At 36.7% G+C, this 20356-nt stretch overlaps 1 protein-coding gene across 1 annotated transcript in view; it reads right to left on the reverse strand.

Moving 5' to 3' along the window:
• Nucleotides 1-20356, reverse strand: part of LOC129251455 (uncharacterized) — a 254651-nt gene that overhangs the window by 112700 nt on the left and 121595 nt on the right. The window lies entirely within an intron of this gene.

Here is a 20356-nt window from a genome sequence, read left to right on the forward strand (position 1 = left end):
ATTTTTGAAATAATAAGCGAATACGTAAAATTTATTACATAATTTTTTTTTTTCAATTACATTAAAAAAAAAAAAACGATTTTAAAAAATAAAATTTATAAAAAAAAGTTTGCACCGGGAATTGAACTCGAGTCTAACATGTGGCGAGGAAAAATAGGCGGTGCGTTTATTTCTTCGACTGCTTATTTTTTGACCATTTTGTTACTTTTGAAATGATAAGCGGATACATAAAATTTATTACAAATTTTTTTACGATTACATTAAAAAAAAAAAATTAAAAACGAAAAAAAAAAAATTTGCACCGAGAATTGATGGCGAGTCACGTGGGGAGGATAAATACATTAAACTAATTAAATTTTTACTATTTTCGTATTTTTTGAAATAATAAGCGAATACGTAAAATTTATTACATAATTTTTTTTAATTACAAAAAAAAAAAAACGAATTTAAAAAAAAAAAAATTAATAAAAAAAGGTTTGCACTGGGAATTGAAATCGAGTCTAACATGTGGCGAGGAAAAATAGGCGGTGCATTTATTTCTTCGACTGCTTATTTTTTACCATTTTGTTACTTTTGAAATGATAAGCGGATACATAAAATTTATTAAAAATTTTTTACGATTACATTAAAAAAAACACATTAAAAAAAAAAAAATTGGCGCCGAGAATTGATGCCGAGTCACATGGGGAGGATAAATACGCAGTGCGTTTATTTCTGCGCCTGCGTTGTGAACCAAGGTTTTGTGCATGCGCGCGACGCGAATTAATTTTAATAAAGTTCTGAAAGTAATTCATGAAGTTTTCCATTACATACATTCATAAATGAACGTATACTCTATATGTACATAAATGAAGTGCAAAAACAATTCTGCTCTATGTATGTATTATGTCCTAGCATATATACATACATATATACCTACTTGCCTTCTAAACTTCCTACAAAATAATTGTATTCATATGTTACTACATCCATGCACGTTCATACATTCATGCATACAAATATGCGCGAGCACAGCGCTCCCTTCTTGCTTCCGTGTACTTTTGTCTTTCACCAGTCGATATTCCTAATATTGTACTTACAAAAACACGATATGTACTTTGATAGACGCAAAAGCAACAGCAAGCGCAACGCCATGGCCGCTTTGCCACCGCACATTCTAAAATGTTCTAGAACACAACAAAAACACATACCTCACATGCGCATGTCGCCCAAAGCTAAAATCTAAGCCTAGCGACTACAAAAACAAAATACATTCGTAGACGCAGTCGCAGCGGCCATGATTCTATCAGCGACTGCGCTGAACAATTTAGAAGAAAAACAAAAAGTTCATTCATAAGTTAGAGCTCATATTTCAATTTCATTCATAAAACGAGCCGCCCATATGCCAATTTTCGCGACCGTTCGAAAATAGTCAATATTGGAATATTTTGCGTGGAATTATTTGCCAATATTTGATAAATCTTAAATTTTTGTCATGTCGAGTGGCCGCGGCTCCGTATGTATGTATGCACCCTTATATGTATGTAAATATGTCTTCTAACTGTGCGACAGTCGAGAGTTAATGCGACTTCCAGCGAATCACACATTGCTGTCCGCAAAGCCGCAAGTATGTACCTTATGATCAGAAAGTACCGGGAATGTTTAAATTAAACAAAACAGAGTTAAATTTAAGGCAAATTTATATTATCTTCTTCAAAATATGACCCGTCTGAAGCAACACACATGTGCCAACGTTTAACCCAGTCCTCCAAACACCCCCGGCAGGCCGATTTGTATTCTCTTTGATCAGTGCGATGGCGCGTTATCATCATGCAAAATCTGAGAATTGTTTGCTCACATTTCCGGCGGTTTGCAACACACAGCATCTCTCTAAGGTTTCAAAACGGATAAATAATATTCTCTATTGACTGTCTGGCCCGATGGAAGGTACTCATGGTGGACTATGCCTTGGCAATCGAAGGAAGCAGTCAACATCACCTTCCCGGTTCTTTTTGCTCATAGGGTATACATATCCCATGTGTCAAGTGTGCGCAGAAGCTTGTGTTCTGGGTTTGTTAGAATGGTGGTAGTTTGTACATATATTTAAACACATATGTGAGTATGCGCGTTAGGCTTCCTGGATGGATATTAGAATATTTTCTCATCAATATGTGTATGTAAGTAGTTCAGATTTGACTGAAGAGATTCAATATAGGAATGCATATTCATATGATTGCCTTTATGGCTGTTTTACATATACATAAATTAATTCAAATGAAGTATTAATAATGTTATATAGAAAATAAATTTATAAAAAACAGGTATTAGAAAAACCTGAATACACTATTTTAAATCAATTTCAATTAAACCAAATATAAAAAATGAAATAAAAATATCGAACAAAAAACTGTGCACAGGATTTGAACCTGAGTCAAATATGAGACGATGTACTGCATATACGACACGTCTTTCACGATTGCGCTAATCTACAATTGTTAATGATCTTTTCTAAATCACTCATTTATTCGATTCGCAGTTTTATATGTACATATTCTGCGTTAGTTGAAAATTTGTATGCGTAATTATATGCATATGCATCTGTGTATGCGCGTTTGGCTTTCTGGACGGATATTAGAATGATATTTTCTCATCAATATAATTTGGATTTGATGAAATAGATTATAGACATATGTACATATTTTCTGTTTTGATTGATTTATATAAAAGTCAGGTCATATCCAGTATGAACTATTTAATACCGAAAAGAAATTTCCATTTATAAAATACAAAAAACAGTATTTTAAAGAAATTTTAATTAAAATAAACTCAAAAATTTTACCAAACTTTCCTGGTTTGAATTGTAAAAAAAAAAATGTGCAAGAAAAAAAATATGACTTCAGGACTTGAACCTGAATTAAATACGTGCAAAAACACAAAACGAATAATTCCGCCGACTTTAGCTTCTGCACCACAAACTAACTACCGCGCGGTCTTCTTAATCGCAAATTTATTCGCTTCGATTTCCTTAGCAGTGTGCCGAAAAATCTTATGAACGTCCTCAGTAGTATCAGAGAATGTTAATGCAATGAGAAGGTGCAAATGTTACTGTAAGCTTTTTTTAGTACAATTGAGATCTGAAAGATTTGTAATAAGGTCATTTAGCACACCGAGTTTATAGACACCTCACTGACTTTTGCCCACACAAAAATTAGAAACACCACACATCTTTCACCTCAACACACAACACATTTCTCACCTCGACATTAAACCAATTAAATTTGTACTATTTTCGTATTTTTGAAATAATAAGCGAATACGTAAAATTTATTACATAATTTTTTTTTTTCAATTACATTAAAAAAAAAAAAACGATTTTAAAAAATAAAATTTATAAAAAAAAGTTTGCACCGGGAATTGAACTCGAGTCTAACATGTGGCGAGGAAAAATAGGCGGTGCGTTTATTTCTTCGACTGTTTATTTTTTGACCATTTTGTTACTTTTGAAATGATAAGCGGATACATAAAATTTATTACAAATTTTTTTACGATTACATTAAAAAAATAAAAATTAAAAACGAAAAAAAAAATTCCACCGAGAATTGATGGCGAGTCACGTGGGGAGGATAAATACATTAAACTAATTAAATTTTTACTATTTTCGTATTTTTTTAAATAATAAGCGAATACGTAAAATTTATTACATAATTTTTTTTAATTACATAAAAAAAAAAACGAATTTAAAAAAAAAATTAATAAAAAAAGGTTTGCACTGGGAATTGAAATCGAGTCTAACATGTGGCGAGGAAAAATAGGCGGTGCATTTATTTCTTCGACTGCTTATTTTTTTACCATTTTGTTACTTTTGAAATGATAAGCGGATACATAAAATTTATTAAAACATTTTTACGATTACATTAAAAAAAACACATTTAAAAAAAAAAAAAAAAAAATTGGCGCCGAGAATTGATGCCGAGTCACATGGGGAGGATAAATACACAGTGCGTTTATTTCTGCGCCTGCGTTGTGAACCAAGGTTTTGTGCATGCGCGCGACGCGAATTAATTTTAATAAAGTTCTGGAAGTAATTTATGAAGTTTTTCATTACATACATTCATAAATGAACGTATACTCTATATGTACATAAATGATGGTATATGACAATATACATACATAATATGTATGTACATGTCAATAGGAGGTATTTGCATTAAGAAAAAAAAAAACGGTTTAAGATAAATCGACACTTATTTTATATTGTATGTCAATTTATAGTTTATGTATTCGACAGCATTTACATACATATGTAGGTATGTACATTTGTATATGAAAAACAATAATGCACAAGCGCAAGAACATCATCTTCCTTTCATACATACATACATATGTACATATGCATGTATGCCCAAATAACCTTGACTTATGTATGTACACAAGTCACAGCACATCACATTCTTACAAGACAAATACACATACGCACTAGCGAGTTTCTTCCTAACAAGTGCAAAACAATTCTGCTCTATGTATGTATTATGTCCTAGCATATACAGTAGGTTCTGTTTTTATGCGGTAGATACGTTCCGCAAGAAACAGCATAAAAAAAATCAGCATAAAAAAAGCTACTAGTTCTATAGTAAAACTATAGATACGTTTCAAAAGTGCTAAAACCGCATAAATCTGAAATAATGTAATAAAATCGCATAAAAAAGGGCACTAGTCCCATATTATAACTATAGATACGTTCCATAGACCGCATGAATCCGAAATAATTAAATAAAATTGTATAAACTAAATATTGTATTTTTGAAAATTATATCTTTATTTAAGAAACGTCAGAATCGAAAAATAAATTTAAGTCAGAAATAGAATCAGACAATACCCACATGTTGCGCGTTCGTTTAGGATTTGGCGTAAAATCACTTTCGTCACTTGAGGAAATGTACACGCCTGATCTAGATAGCTATTCAGGCGGTTCCATACTTGTAGGGTTAGCATTTCTGATGTAATCTGTGATGAGTTTTTGCTTAGCTGGTTTAGAATCTTGTTTATATGTACAATTCCCGATAGGTCGACATGCATTTTGTAATTTAAAAAAAAACCGCACTATTTCAAAACCGCATAAAAAAAAGCCGCATAAAAACAGAACCTGCTGTATACATACATACATATATACCTACTTGCCCTCTAAACTTCCTACAAAATAATTGTATTCATATGTTACTACATCCATGCACGTTCATACATTCATGCATACAAATATGCGCGAGCACAGCGCTCCCTTCTTGCTTCCGTGTACTTTTGTCTTTCACCAGTCGATATTCCTAATATTGTACTTACAAAAACACGATATGTACTTTGATAGACGCAAAAGCAACAGCAAGCGCAACGCCATGGCCGCTTTGCCACCGCACATTCTAAAATGTTCTAGAACACAACAAAAACACATACCTCACATGCCCATGTCGCCCAAAGCTAAAATCTAAGCCTAGCGACTACAAAAACAAAATACATTCGTAGACGCAGTCGCAGCGGCCATGATTCTATCAGCGACGGCGCTGAACAATTTGGAACAAAACAAAAAGTTCATTCATAAGTTAGAGCTCATATTTCAATTTCATTCATAAAACGAGCCGCCCATATGCCAATTTTCGCGACCATTCGAAAATAGTCAATATTGGAATATTTCGCGTGGAATTATTTGCCAATATTTGATAAATCTTCAATTTTTGTCATGTCGAGTGGCCGCGGCTCCGTATGTATGTATGCACCCTTATATGTATGTAAATATGTCTTCTAACTGTGCGACAGTCGCGAGTTAATGCGACTTCCAGCGAATCACACATTGCTGTCCGCAAAGCCGCATATATGTACCTTATGATCAGAAAGTACCGGGAATGTTTAAATTAAACAAAACAGAGTTAAATTTAAGGAAAATTTATATTATCTCCTTCAAAATATGACCCGTCTGAAGGAACACACATGTGCCAACGCTTAACCCAGTCCTCCAAACACTCCCGGCAGGCCGATTTGTATTCTCTTTGATCAGTGCGATGGCGCGTTATCACCATGCAAAATCTGAGAACGGTTTGCAACACACAGCATCTCTCTAAGGTTTCAAAACGGATAAATAATATTCTCTATTGACTGTCTGGCCCGATGGAAGGTACTCATGGTGGACTATGCCTTGGCAATCGAAGGAAACAGTCAACATCACCTTCCCGGTTCTTTTTGCTCATAGGGTATACATATCCCATGTGTCAAGTGTGCGCAGAAGCTTGTGTTCTGGGTTTGTTAGAATGGTGGTAGTTTGTACATATATTTAAACACATATGTGAGTATGCGCGTTAGGCTTCCTGGATGGATATTAGAATATTTTCTCATCAATATGTGTATGTAAGTAGTTCAGATTTGACTGAAGAAATTAAATATAGGAATGCATATTCATATGATTGACTTTATGGCTGTTTTACATATAAATCAATTCAAATGAATAATGTTATATAGAAAATAAATTTCTAAATAACTGGTATTAGAAAAACCTGAATACACTATTTTAAATCAATTTCAATTAAACCAAATATAAAAAATGAAATAAAAATATCGAATAAAAAACTGTGCACAGGATTTGAACCTGAGTCAAATATGAGACGATGTACTGCATATACGACACGTCTTTCACGATTGCGCTAATCTACAATTGTTAATGATCTTTTCTAAATCACTCATTTATTCGATTCGCAGTTTTATATGTACATATTCTGCGTTAGTTGAAAGTTTGTATGCGTAATTATATGAATATGCATCTGTGTATGCGCGTTTGGCTTTCTGGACGGATATTAGAATGATATTTTCTCATCAATATAATTTGGATTTGATGAAATAGATTATAGACATATGTACATATTTTCTGTTTTGATTGATTTATATAAAAGTCAGGTCATATCCAGTATGAACTATTTAATACCGAAAAGAAATTTCCATTTATAAAATACAAAAAACAGTATTTTAAAGAAATTTTAATTAAAATAAACTCAAAAATTTTACCAAACTTTCCTGGTTTGAATTGTAAAAAAAAAAAATGTGCAAGAAAAAAAATATGACTTCAGGATTTGAACCTGAATTATATACGTGCCAAAAAACAAAACGAATAATTCCGCCGACTTTAGCTTCTGCACCACAAACTAACTACCGCGCGGTCTTCTTAATCGCAAATTTATTCGCTTCGATTTCCTTAGTAGTGTGCCGAAAAATCTTATGAACGTCCTCAATAGTATGGTAAACGCAGAAAATATCTGAATTCTTGGCCTAGCGTGGTAAGTAAATATAGAAACCCTCCACTCGCGTCACTCGCGTGGTAAATATCTGCAATTCCGACCTCTTCAGGAAAGTTGAATTTGAAATGACCTTATTATGAATCTATAAATTAGAACTCGAAAAAAGCTCATTTAACATTTGTTCCTTCTCATTGCATTAACATTCTCTGGTAGTATGGTAAACGCAGAAAATATCTGAATTCTTGGCCTAGCGTGGTAAGTAAATATAGAAACCCTCCACTCGCGTGGTAAATATCTGCAATTGCGACCTCTTCAGGAAAGTTGAATTTGAAATGACCTTATTATGAATCTTCAAATTAGAACTCGAAAAAAGCTCTTTTAACATTTGCTCCTTCTCATTGCATTAACATTCTCTGCTATGACAGTTTATAAAAGTTCGGTAGCCTGGATTGGTACTGACTTTTGCAATGGATGAAGTTTTGAAACAAAGAAGTTTTGTGTCGTGTGTTGCTTCACTTAAAATGAAGGAATCATCATGACACTATGACAAAGTTGACACAAAAATTAAAATGGTATTTGACTCAAAAGTTCCGTAAGAAGGTTGACATTGCAAATTAGAGCAACTATATGAAAATACCAGTGGTTATGTCTTTTACAACAAATGCTTTGAGAAAACAAAATTACTGTTAAAAATTGAGTTTTATTTTTTCAGTCAAATAATAAAGGTCAAAATATGATTTTTATTTATTACGGCAAAAACAAAAGGTTTGGCTTAGTAAGAAAAAAACCTTCAGTTTAATTTATTCCAGTCTGGTATCAATCTGTTCGTCTTGATTTCTAGATTCAAAAAATATGTAAATTTTTGCTATTGGATCTAGCTGCGGATTTCGTCCTCAAACTCATCTTATAGGGACTTTGTCAACTCAAGTTTGAATAAACCGCTTATCAAAAGAGTTAATAAAAAATGACAAATCTTTACTGTACTGATTGCTTTGGACAGGCATTACTAAGAATATGTAAAATAATATAGCATTTTTTGAAAATCCTTAAAAAACTAACTTTTTCAAATTATCTATGCAACGAACGAGTCCATTGAGATACTTTTTGGCGGATCCTATCCTATGAAAGATCTTGTCTTAATATAGAATCCAATTTAATTTTCAAGCAGCTATCTTTACCTGTTTTAAACTCAAAAAATGTTTGTTGACCTTATGCATTCTTTCCATATAACGAAAGTTCGACATTTTTTATAGAAAAGAAAACACAGTCACAAAAATGAACCCCTTCAAACTACAATAATATATAAAAATCCCCCCATATCCGAAAAACTCTATGGACATTCTTTAACAGCCTTTTTTTTAATTTGCAATTTTTATGGCTTTTGTAAAACACATAGTTCGTTCTAAGCAAAATTATTAAAAGAAATAAATTTTTAAAATTTGTCAGGAGAGAGACTTCGTCGCCAAGTACTGTCGTTCACTCCGGTGGACGAGCGTATCGCAATAATCCGCATCAAAGCCCGTTTTTTTAACATATCGCTAATTTGCGCCCACGCCTCGACGGAAAAAAAGTGATGCGACAACGATTCCTTTTACAAGCGCTTGGAACGTTCCTATGAGCGCTGAACCCGCCACGACATAAAAATCGTCCTTGGCGACTTCAACGTCAGGGTGGGCAAGGAGGGAGGGTGGTCTCACAGTCGGAAAATTAAGTCTGCACAACGAAACATCCGGTAACGGACAGAGGCTGATAGACGTCGCCGTGGCCCGAAACATGGTAGTCTGCAGCACCAGATTCCAGCATTAGAAAATACACTAAGCAACGTGGCTGTCTCCTGATCGGAAAACGCGAAACCAAATTGATCATGTTCTGATACATGGAAGACACGCTTCTATTGTTTTGGATGTACGTACGATCCGAGGACCCAACATCGTCTCGAATCATTACCTTGTTGCAGCCAAACTACGCACACGCCTCTGTGCAGAGAATAGCATACATCTAACTACGCAAAGAATGTTTGACATCGAAAAGCTGCCATAACAACAGACAGCCAGAAGCTTCGCCACTCGGCTCTCACTCCTGCTCTCAGATAGTACAACCCAACAAACCGGCATGCCCGAGCAATGAAGCAACATTTCTCGTTCCCTACGTACCACCGCCGAAGAAGAACTCGGATTCCGGCGAGCCCGAAAAAACAGTTGGTACGACGCGGAATGTCATCCAGCCGCAAAAAGAAAAGATACTGCCTATAGAGCCATGCTGCGATCGGGCGCAACGCGAGCCATGTGGGATACGTATTATCCGACAGAAGAAACGGGAGGCCAAAATACGTGAGTGCGAGGAGCTGGCCAATAGGAACAACACCCGAAATTCTACCAGAAAGTTCGGCGGCTTACAGAAGGTTTCACGACCGGGGCGTTTTCCTGTAAGAACAAAGACGGCGATCTGGTGACTGACATCCAGGGCATTCATAAATTATGGAGGGAACACTTCTCGAACCTATTAAATAGTTACAGCTGCGCCTGTCACAGAGAATGTGAAGATCCCGCTACCACGATCGTTAACGGCGGAATTGTCGTTCCGCTACCCGACCATGACGAGGTGAGAATAGCGATAACGCGTCTAAAGAACATCAAAGTCGCCGGTTCCGACGGACTGCCTTCTGAGCTTCTCAAACATGGCGGCGAGGAGCTGGTAAGGTGCATGCATCAGCTTCTATGCAAAATATGGTCGGATGAAAGCATGCCTGCCGAGTGAAATTTAGGTGTGCTCTGCCCAATCCATAAGAAGGGTGATCCTGCAATCTGTGCCAATTACCGCGTGGTGATTAGTCTTCTTAATATCGCCTATAAGGTTCTAGAGAGCGTATTGTGTGAAAGGCTGAAGCCCACCGTCAACCAACTGTTTGGACCTTATCAGTGTGGCTTCAGACCTGGAAAGTCTACCATCGACCAAATATTCACAATACGCCAAATCTTGGAAAAGACCCATGAAAGGAGAATCGACACACACCATCTTTTTGTCGACTTCAAAGCTGCATTCGGCAGTACAAAAAGGAGTTACCTGTGTGTCGCGATGTCTGAATATGGTATCTCCGCAAAACTAATACGTCTATGCAGGATGACGTTGCTCAACACCAGCAGCGCCGTCAGAATTGGGAAGGATCTCTCCCAGCCGTTTGATACCAAACGAGGTTTAAGACAGGGTGAGTCGCTATCGTGTGACTACTTTATCCTGATCTTGGAGAGTATCGTACGAGCCGCAGAACTTAATCGCTCAGGCACAATATTTCACAAGAGCGTACAATTGTTGGCGTATGCCGATGATATTGACATCATCGGCCTTGGCAACGGCGCTGTTAGTTCTGCCTTCTCCAAACTGGATAAAGAGGCAAAGCGAACGGGTGAGGTGGTGAACGAGAACAAAACGAATTACCTCCTGTCTTCAAACAAACAGTCGGCGCACTCGCGTATCGGCACCCACGTTACTGTTGACAGTTATGATTTCGAGGTTGTGAAGGACTTCATATACCTAAGAACCAGCATTAGCACCGATAACAATGTCAGCTTTGAAATCCAACGTAGAATCTCTCTTGCCAACAAGTGCTACTTTGGACTAAGTAGGTAATTGACTAGTAAAGTCCTCTCTCGACGGACAAAACTAATACTCTACAAGACTCTTATCATGCCCGTCCTAACGTATTGCACAGAAGCGTGGACGATGACAACATACGATGAAGCGACGCTTGGAGTGTTTGAGAGAAAGATTCTGCGTACGATTTTTGGACTTTCGCGTTGGCAACGGCGAATATCGCAGGCGATGGAACGATGACATTGACGTAGCACAGCGAATAAAGATCCAGCGGCTACGTTAGCTGGGTCATGCCGTCCGAATGGATACAAACGCTCCGGCTTTGAAAGTAATCGATGCGGTACCAGCTGGTGGTAGCAGAGGAAGAGGAAGGCCTCCTCTGCGTTGGAAAGATCAGGTGGAGAAGGACTTGGCTTCACTTGGTGTGTCCAATTGGCGCCGCTTAGCAGGAGAAAGAAACTCGGCCAAAATCGCTTAAGCGGTTATCGCGCCAATTAAGAAGGAGAAGATAATCCGATTTTGGGCGGAAAAATAAGTTCTCTTTTAACCGTTACTATTTAACTGAAAAAATTTAAGTCCACTTTTAAAAGTTAATAATGAATTTTTTTCCAAAATGTTCGAAAAATAAAAAAACATACTACATTCTTATAGGAGACGTCCTGGGGACCTTGAGAGCATCGAACCTTCTTGTTTATAACAATATTTTGTTCTTTCGTTCAAGTTGTTAAGGTTTTACTGGCGTTGCAAGCATTAGGAGCAGGCGCAGGCACTCTACATAATATGAAATTAATTGAAAAAATTAATAAAAACATTGTCGTACAAAACTTCGTGGAGAAAAGATATAATTCAATTAAACTTTGTTGTTATTATAGCAGTATAAAATAGTCACTATAATATTAAGGAATGCTGCTGGTTTGGCAGTTCTTGATCTGATATAAATACGGGTCACTAAGGTAATGTTGAACCGATTTATGAATATACTCGAAAATAGCGGGCGTTTAAAAGAAATGCTATACTGCTAACGGGTGATCAATCATGAGGTGCTTTTTTCAATAGTTAAAAAAAAAAAAAAATTTAAATTATGTTCAAAGCCTTTATTTATCATTTGAAAGGACATTCTTTGACATTTACTTTTTGAATATGACTTCATTCAAATGTTGGCCGCAACTACGCTTAAGGTGGTCCATTCTGAAGGTCCAATTTTCAATCACTCGTTCGAGCATTTCGACTGGTATGTCGTGAATAACACGCGTAATGTTGGCTTCCAGAGCTTCAATCGTAGCTGGTTTATCAGCATAGACCTTGGACTTCACGAATCCCCAAAGAAAAAAGTCCAAAGGTGTGATATCACAAGATCTTGGTGGCCAACTCACAGGTCCTAAACGTGAAATCAGCTGCTCTCCGAAATGACTTCTCAATAAAGTCATTGTTTCACGAGCTGTATGGCAAGTGGCTCCGTCTTGTTGAAACCAAATGTCGTAGAGATCATTAGATTCAATTTCAGGTAGCAAAAAGTCCGATATCATGGTACGGTAGCGAGCTCCATGGACCGATGATTCCACCAGCCCATAAACCACACCAGACCGTTGTTTTCTCTGGGTGTAAAGGTAGCTCTTGAACCTGTTCTGGTTGCTCTTCATCCCAAATACGGCAATTTTGCTTATTGACGTAACCATTGAGCCAGAAATGCGCCTCATCGCTGAACAAAATTTTGCTCGAAAACAGCGGATCTTCTTCAATCTTTTCAAGAGCCCAATCAGCAAAACGGTGACGTGCAGGAAGGTCATTTGGCTTTAGTTCTTGTACGAGCTGTATTTTGTATGCTTTTAAATGAAGATCTTTCCGTAAAATTGACCAAGTTGTTCCATACGACAGTCCAAGTTGCTGAGAACGGTGCCGAATCGATTCATCGCGGTTTTCACGTACACTCTCTGCTACTGCCGCTATATTCTCAATGCTTCTTGCTGGACGTGGTCTATTCGGTCGAGAATTATCCACCAATGAATATTCGGATTCAAATTTGTTGATGGTATGTCGAATAGTGTTTAAGGCAGGCCGATTATGTTGACCATAATGCGGTCTAAGCGCACGAAAAACATTTGTCACAGAACGCTGATTTTCATAATACAGTTGAACAATTTGTAGACGTTGTTACGGTGTGAGTCTTTCCATGATGAAATGCCAAACGCTGTTCAACAAATCCACGATGACAGTTTGCCACAACTCGCGCGCGATCTGTAAAAAAACGGAAATGAAAAAAACTCCTCTTAATTGATCACCCTTTACATAATATATTGTTTATTAATGTACGCGCGAGTTCTAATAGTGTGATTCTTCTTATTAGATTATTGTTTGATATTCTTTTTCTAAATAGGTCTCCGATACAAAACGGTTAACGATTCAAACAACATTCCCAAAATGTAGGGTTCAAAAAGGTTTGCGCGGGTCTGCCCTTTGCGGCTTCCAATCGATTGCGCAACGAGCAATGTCATTTTTGGCCTTTTCAAAACATGCTCAAGCCATCCCCATTTTATTTTTGCAATTTCTAGTCGTAATGGTATTTGTTTAGTGTTGGCCCATAGAATGGTGTTCGATATTGTGTCAGGCCAGTAGATGTGTAGAATATTAGCCAAGATAGCAAAAAGAGTCAACTTCTTCAAGTTCAATGTCGTTAATTTAAAATTTCTGCGTGCACGTGGTGTTGACACTCATTACTTTTGTTTTGCCCACTCTTGCGGCTATTTCTTGTACCAGCGCTAATTTCTGGAGCATATCAACGAAAATGTGTGTCAATAAGCAAATATCATCGACATAGTCGAGATCATTAAGATTTCCATGCAATCCCCAAGTTATACCTTTTGATTCAAGGGAAACATTTTTCATAACGATGTAGAAAACAATATTAAAAAGCGTTGGCGATAACACACAGCCCTAACGTACGCCCGTCGTAATTTTTATACGTCCACCCAGCTCTTTTTTGGGCGAAATGGGGCAGCATACGTTGTTGTATAATGCTGCTGTAAGCTCAATGAGTTTTAGTGGATTGGCTGATGATGAAGTGTATCGAATGCTTTTTGGAAATCGATAATGATAAGATAGGGGAAGTGGCGCTATTCTACCGATTGCTCCACTATTACTTAACGACGCACGAGCGTCCCGGTCGAAAACCTGTTTGTTGTGTTCTTAGTCTCGGCTAAATTGCATTCGAAAGCCGAATGTTGATTATTTGTTGAATTATTTTATTAACCATCATCAGCATCGTGATCCCTCGTCAGTTCTTGCAATCCGATAGGTAGCCTTTCTTACGGATGTTGATGATGTCATCTCCCTTCATATTTAGTTCTCAATTTTATATTTCGAACTGCTTCATTATACACAAATGTATAAACATGTGGTTAAGTATTAAAAAATAATTGAGTGGCTCAGTGTTGTTAAAAGCGTGGGATGCTTGATATAGTAAATATTACAATCATTCTATTGGCAACTACCTATGTACAGAGGGTTATGAAAGTGAAGCAAAATGCATCCCACGCTTTTAACTCTAAGTTGAATTACTCTATTTGTATCTTAATTTTTGTTATAATTCTGTTCTGAGGTAGTTGACTATGACTGATCGTTCGATTTGCTATTACTTCATTATAGGTCTCTTTGTCATTAAAATTTATTTTCTACTTTTTAGTTCGATTAGCAATAAAAGCGTGTTTTTTAGTTTTCTAAACTATTTTTTATTTTCTACTTTTTAGTTCGATTAGCAAAAAAGCGTGTTTTTTAGTTTTTTTTAAACTATGTTTTATTATGAATGAAAATTATTATTATCATTGCAGTCAGTGAATAAATGATTCGATATATTCGTGTTATATTTAATTTCTTTCTTATCGACTGTGAGTCTAAAACTATGCAGTTATCGGCCGTGATAAAAAAATAATCGGGATGAAGAACTTATTTCGTGGAGGGAGCCTGAGAAACTGATTTACAAGATTAAATAAAGATTTTTCATTTTACAACCAAATTCACCTTACTTTTTTCCCACAGGTAAAAAAAGAAAATATTAATCCTGGCAATCCTACTAAGGATAATGGAAAACTTTTATCAAATTATTGCATTGTCATCGGTCCTTGATAGGTATGCAAAATTCCAAGTCGATCCGATTTTTAGAAGCCAGTGAAAATTAAGCTCAAAGATTCCGTTACATACATACATACATACATACATACAACCCAAGCTAATAAAAGTGTGTTAATAAATACTTTGCAGACAGAAGCTGAAAAGCAGACTTCCAAAGTGCAACATGACATTCATTTACGACAATTAGATGCCATCCGGGATATGAAAAAACGAGATGCCGTTGCAGCCAGATCTAGCAATAATACAAAGCAAGTAATCGTTTTCGACCTACAAAAGACATTACCTACTCCAGTTTTGACTGCCGGAGTTGTATACTACAAACGTCAACTCTGGGTGTATAACCAATGCATACATGATGAAGTAAATAATGTTGGACACATGCACGTTTGGGATGAACATATTGCATCAAGAGGCGCACAAGAAATCGCATCTTGTCTTTTGTACCACATAAAAAACTGCTTGCCGACAACTACAGAAGAAATCAGTCTTTATAGTGACAGTTGCGGGAGCCAAAATCCGAAATATTAAAGTGGTTTTGGCTCTTTCTTATGTTCTACAACATTTGAAAATTAAAAAAATTGACATGAAATTTTTTGTACCGGGGAACAGTTTTTCAAAATGCGACCAAGATTTTGGAATAATAGAAAGGGAGAAAAAGCACCATCCCCATATTTTCCATCCCGATGATTGGTTAAATGTAATTAATTCCGCTAAGAAAAAAGTCCTAAATTCAATGTTCATCAGATGAAAACAAATCTTTCGTTTTTTAGTACAAAAACTTTGGAAGAATCTATTACACATAGGAAGGTTTGAACTAAAAAAGGGAAGGTCGAATGGCTTAAAATTAAATGGATTCAGTTGCGAAAAGGAGAGCCAAAGAAAATGTTTTATAAGTACAATTATGTTGAAAATAATCTACTATTCAGTACGCTAGACCTGACAAAAAAATCTGGTAGGGGTCGCCCTTCGCTTTATTTTCCATCTCAATTACCGGCCCTGTTTCCAAATGGACGCGCTATAACTAAAGAGAAGAAAAAGGATTTGATACATCTTTTGAAATTTGTGCCTCCAGTGCATCACGACTTTTACCAATCACTTAATGTAAGGGTTGTTGAGCCAAATAAAGAATCAGAAAATGACGAATAGCAATTTTTCTCATCACTTCAAGGATGCCTAACCATCACGTCCTATTTGCTTAGTAAGCGCCAAAAGTGCCTATACGTTTGTACCAAAGTCATGATGAGACAATAAAATATTTATTTTCTTAAGTTAATTTGTAGTATTCAAGGAATGTATTTTCAGTTTAATTACATGTTTCAAACCTTCCTAAAAAGGCTGTTTAATTTTTAATTACCTATTAACTTTGTCACTAATTATTAGGAAATGACTAAATTGAGGCTGAGGCAAGGATGGCACTGAGCCACTCAATTAATAAACAGTAAAATCTAAGTTACGATTTTGGTGAATATGTACTTAATGAAGACTTGATCAGTGTCAGCAGGGCCGTAGAGAGCATATCCGGGCCCCGGGGGAAAATTGCAAATGCGGGCCCTTTCCAATAATGTCTAATTCATATAATTCGAATTACTCTCGAGTCTGGGCCCTTCTGAGGACTCCGGGCCCGGGGTAAAAAGTCCCCGAAGCCCCCCTCTCATCGGACCTGAATGTCAGATACTAATCTACGTTTTTGCGTCTTTGTTTTTCACAACGACTTACTTGAACAATCGGTTTTATAAGTTGCACTGAAAACTTAACTTTTAAAAATCACCTTTGTTTTAGTTCAATAACTCACTTAAAATAACCATTAACTTTTGAAATGTTTATTTCCTGCTAAATTTTCTTTTCCAAGCAGCCAACTGCCACATAACAACAGTGCAAGAGCTCTGTGTATTTAGGGGCCGCCTCTGTGGCTTTGGCGCGTTCAAAGGGGCCACGTTATTATACGACAGGAATTTGAGCAGAAATAAGACCGGTCTTATGATATCATCCCATCTCACTGTGAGAATAGCAACAGAATTGCTCAAGACCTGGTAGCGGCTAAGGTGTGTTATAGGAGTAGACGCGGATGGTTGAGGTTTGTTACTGCATCGGCTTATTTCCCTTACGATGCTCTGGAACGGCACCTCCTGGAAAGACCACCAGTCTCGTGAGATTCTGTGAGCGGCACAATCTGGGCTTTGTTCTCTGTTGCGATGCTAATGCCGAGCATGCAATCTGGGGCAGCAGTAAATGCAATGGACGGGGCTCTCGGCTATTCGAGTTTATCAATTTCTTCTGCCTAAACATACACAACAAATGGAGGGACCTACAGTTTCAAGCCGACTCCGCACGGCAAATATTTTTTATGAGGAGCTTTTCCGTGACAGAAATACACTCGGAGATTTGCTATTGCCTGCCGAGGGGGACCGCTATTAGAAAAAGCTTTGTCTTTATATTGGTCTTTCACCGAGATTCGAGCCTACGCTCTCTCTAAATTCCGAATCGTAGTCACGCACCAACCCATTCGGCCACGGCGGTAGTTGAGTACTGCAAATCCATATTGAACTATGTCGGTAGACATAATATCCTTATGACAATATGGGTCTTGGGACACGTGAGTATCGAGGGTAACGAAATCTCCTACTATTTAGCTAGGATGGGCTCGAACGCTAACTTTTTTGGCCCGGAGTCCGTTCTGTCACTCCCTTTTGCAACCATAAAAGCCACGGTTAACAAACGGGCTAGTGTAACCCACGAGCTGAGAGAGGCTGCAGATGGACAATACTGATGTTATCTGTCATGTCCGACCGACTGTCGCTGTTCCTCCTGTCATTAAGCAGAATGTACTATAGACAGCTGGTTGGACTGATGACGGGCCACTTTTTATGGACGAAGCACATGGAAAAGGTGTACATCTTAGACAGTATACTCGGGCAGCAAAGGGAGAGGAGGATGGGATGGCGGACCACTTTCTGTGTCTGCCCGGCTCTAGGTCTTTGGCACTGATCTGTTAAGAAGCGACCACCTTGGCTCCTTAGCACCACAAGATCTACTCAGATTTTTTCAAAGGTCGGATAGATTTAAAGAAAATTGAAAAGGGAACTGAAGTGCAGTACAATGGACTTAATTGTGTGTGACTGCTGTAGTTGCTAGTCTGCCCCGACAAAAAAATAAAACGTAACTGTCAAACTCAAACCAAAAAAGATAGAAGAACGTTGAATTATTATACTTATGTTATGTTATTGTATATACTTATGTACTATGCTATACGTCTTGAGCATATATCGGAGAATATGGTTGTCTTCATTGTTCCATACCGTGTCTTCATTGTTCCATTGTGTATCGAGCTGTTAAACGATTCGTTTTATTCATCCATACAAGGTAATGGCAGTAGTATTTTTTTTTTTTTTTTTTTTTTTTTTTTATCCCCTTTATTTTATACATCTGTCCATTGACATTAAGTACGTTGTTTAACAATTTGGCCAGGATTTACATACATCGCTTAATGACCAGTGCCAAAGCGATAAAAATTAAAATAAACGAAGTAATACTATATACAATTAAATAATATTCAATACAAGTTTTACTCTACATAATTACAATTTTACAACAATTTAACAGCAATTTAACCGCTTTGCACATTTATTATTTTCTAGCATTCATTAAGTCGCTTGGTCGAGTTCTCTTTAAGCGTCTTTCAGTGTTTTTTCCCCTTTCCAGAAGTTTGTTGATTTCTGCATTATTGTGTCCCTGTATTTTTTCAAAGTGGCTTCTTGCTATTTTTTTGGTCCTTCGTCTACTGTTGCTATATTAAAAGTCCTGTGGATGTCATCATTTTTCGTGTACCTGTCAGACATGGTCAAAATTCGAAGAATCTTCGATTGCTGTCGTTGAATTTTTACTAGGTGAGACTTTTTAGCCGTTCCCCATACCTGTAGTCCATATAGCCAGATTGGTTTAATCATGGCTTTGTACAATAATAGCTTGTTCTGTATAGTAAGTCTGGATTTTGTGCTGACTAACCAATGAAGTTGTCGGAGCTTTTCTTTTATTTGTTTGACCTTTTGCTTTATGTGGTGATTCCAATTTAGTTTCGAGTCCAAATGTATTCCAAGGTATTTCGTAGTTGGTTTAATTGTAATTGCTTTGCCATTTATTTTTATTGGAACTGCAGTAAATTTTGTTTTGGTAGTAAATATAACCTGTACGGTTTTGTCTTCATTTATTTTTAGGCACCAATTATCGAACCATTCCTTAACTGCGTTTGTGTATCGCTGCAGTTTTTCAGTAGCGATAGTTAAGCTTTTATCCGATGCCAGTAGTATTGTATCGTCTGCGAACGTAGCAATTGCTGAATTAGTTTCGTCAGGAGGTGGTATGTCTGCGGTGAATAAAGCGTATAGTAGAGGTCCAAGAACTCTTCCTTGCGGAACTCCAGCAGTTATTTGATGAATATCTGAACATTGATTGTCATATTTAATATAGAAACTTCGATTAGTTAGGTAGCTCTTTATGATAAGATAGTAGTCAAAAGGAATCATTATTTTTATTTTGTGGAGTAAGCCTCTGTGCCACACTTTGTCAAACGCCTTAGCTACGTCTAAGAATACTGCCGCACAATAACGATTGTTTTCAAAGTCTGATTGGATTTTATTTGTAATTCTGTGGATCTGTTGGATAGTCGAATGTTTTTTTCTAAATCCAAATTGATGATCCGGTATTATACGTTTTTTCTCCAGAAATTGGGTTAGTCGATCATGCAGTAATTTTTCAGCAATTTTAGATATTGTCGGTAGTAAGCTTATTGGTTTTTAAGATGATACGGTAGTTGGATCTTTACCCGGTTTTGGCAATGCAATAATCTCTGCCACTTTCCAGAGTTTCGGAAAATATTGCAAGCGAAACATGGCATTGAAAACGTTTCGCAAAAATATATATGCTTTGGTTGGTAGCTCCGCTAATGCTTTTCCTGTTATCAAGTCATATCCGGGTGCCTTTTTATGTTTTAGTCCTTTTTTGATGCAAGCTATATTATTATTTCGTGTGTATTCGTCCTTTTTATTTTTGTAAAGTCATAATGGTAGTTGTTTTGGTTGTCAATTTTCTTTTCTTCGTCATTTGATAGAACCTCTTCAAAGTATTTTGCTAAAGTTTTCGCTTTTTCCTCTTTTGTAACGGCCCATGAATTGTCATCTTTCTTTAGTGGTGGTTGATGTTTTATTTGTGTTTTTAATGTTTTGGTACATTTCCAAAGAGAGTAGTTTGTATCTTTGTTGGGAGTCAGGTTCTTCAAATAGTTTTCGATTTCTTTGTTATTTCTTTTGTTTAAGGTATCTGTATGCAGCAGGAATCTGCATAAACCCCCATTTAGTTTAAGTTATAGAAAATACTTTGTATTATTCCTACAGGCA

This window comes from Anastrepha obliqua, unplaced genomic scaffold, assembly GCF_027943255.1.
Source record: "Anastrepha obliqua isolate idAnaObli1 unplaced genomic scaffold, idAnaObli1_1.0 ptg000020l, whole genome shotgun sequence".
Classification (NCBI taxonomy): Eukaryota; Metazoa; Arthropoda; class Insecta; order Diptera; family Tephritidae; genus Anastrepha; species Anastrepha obliqua.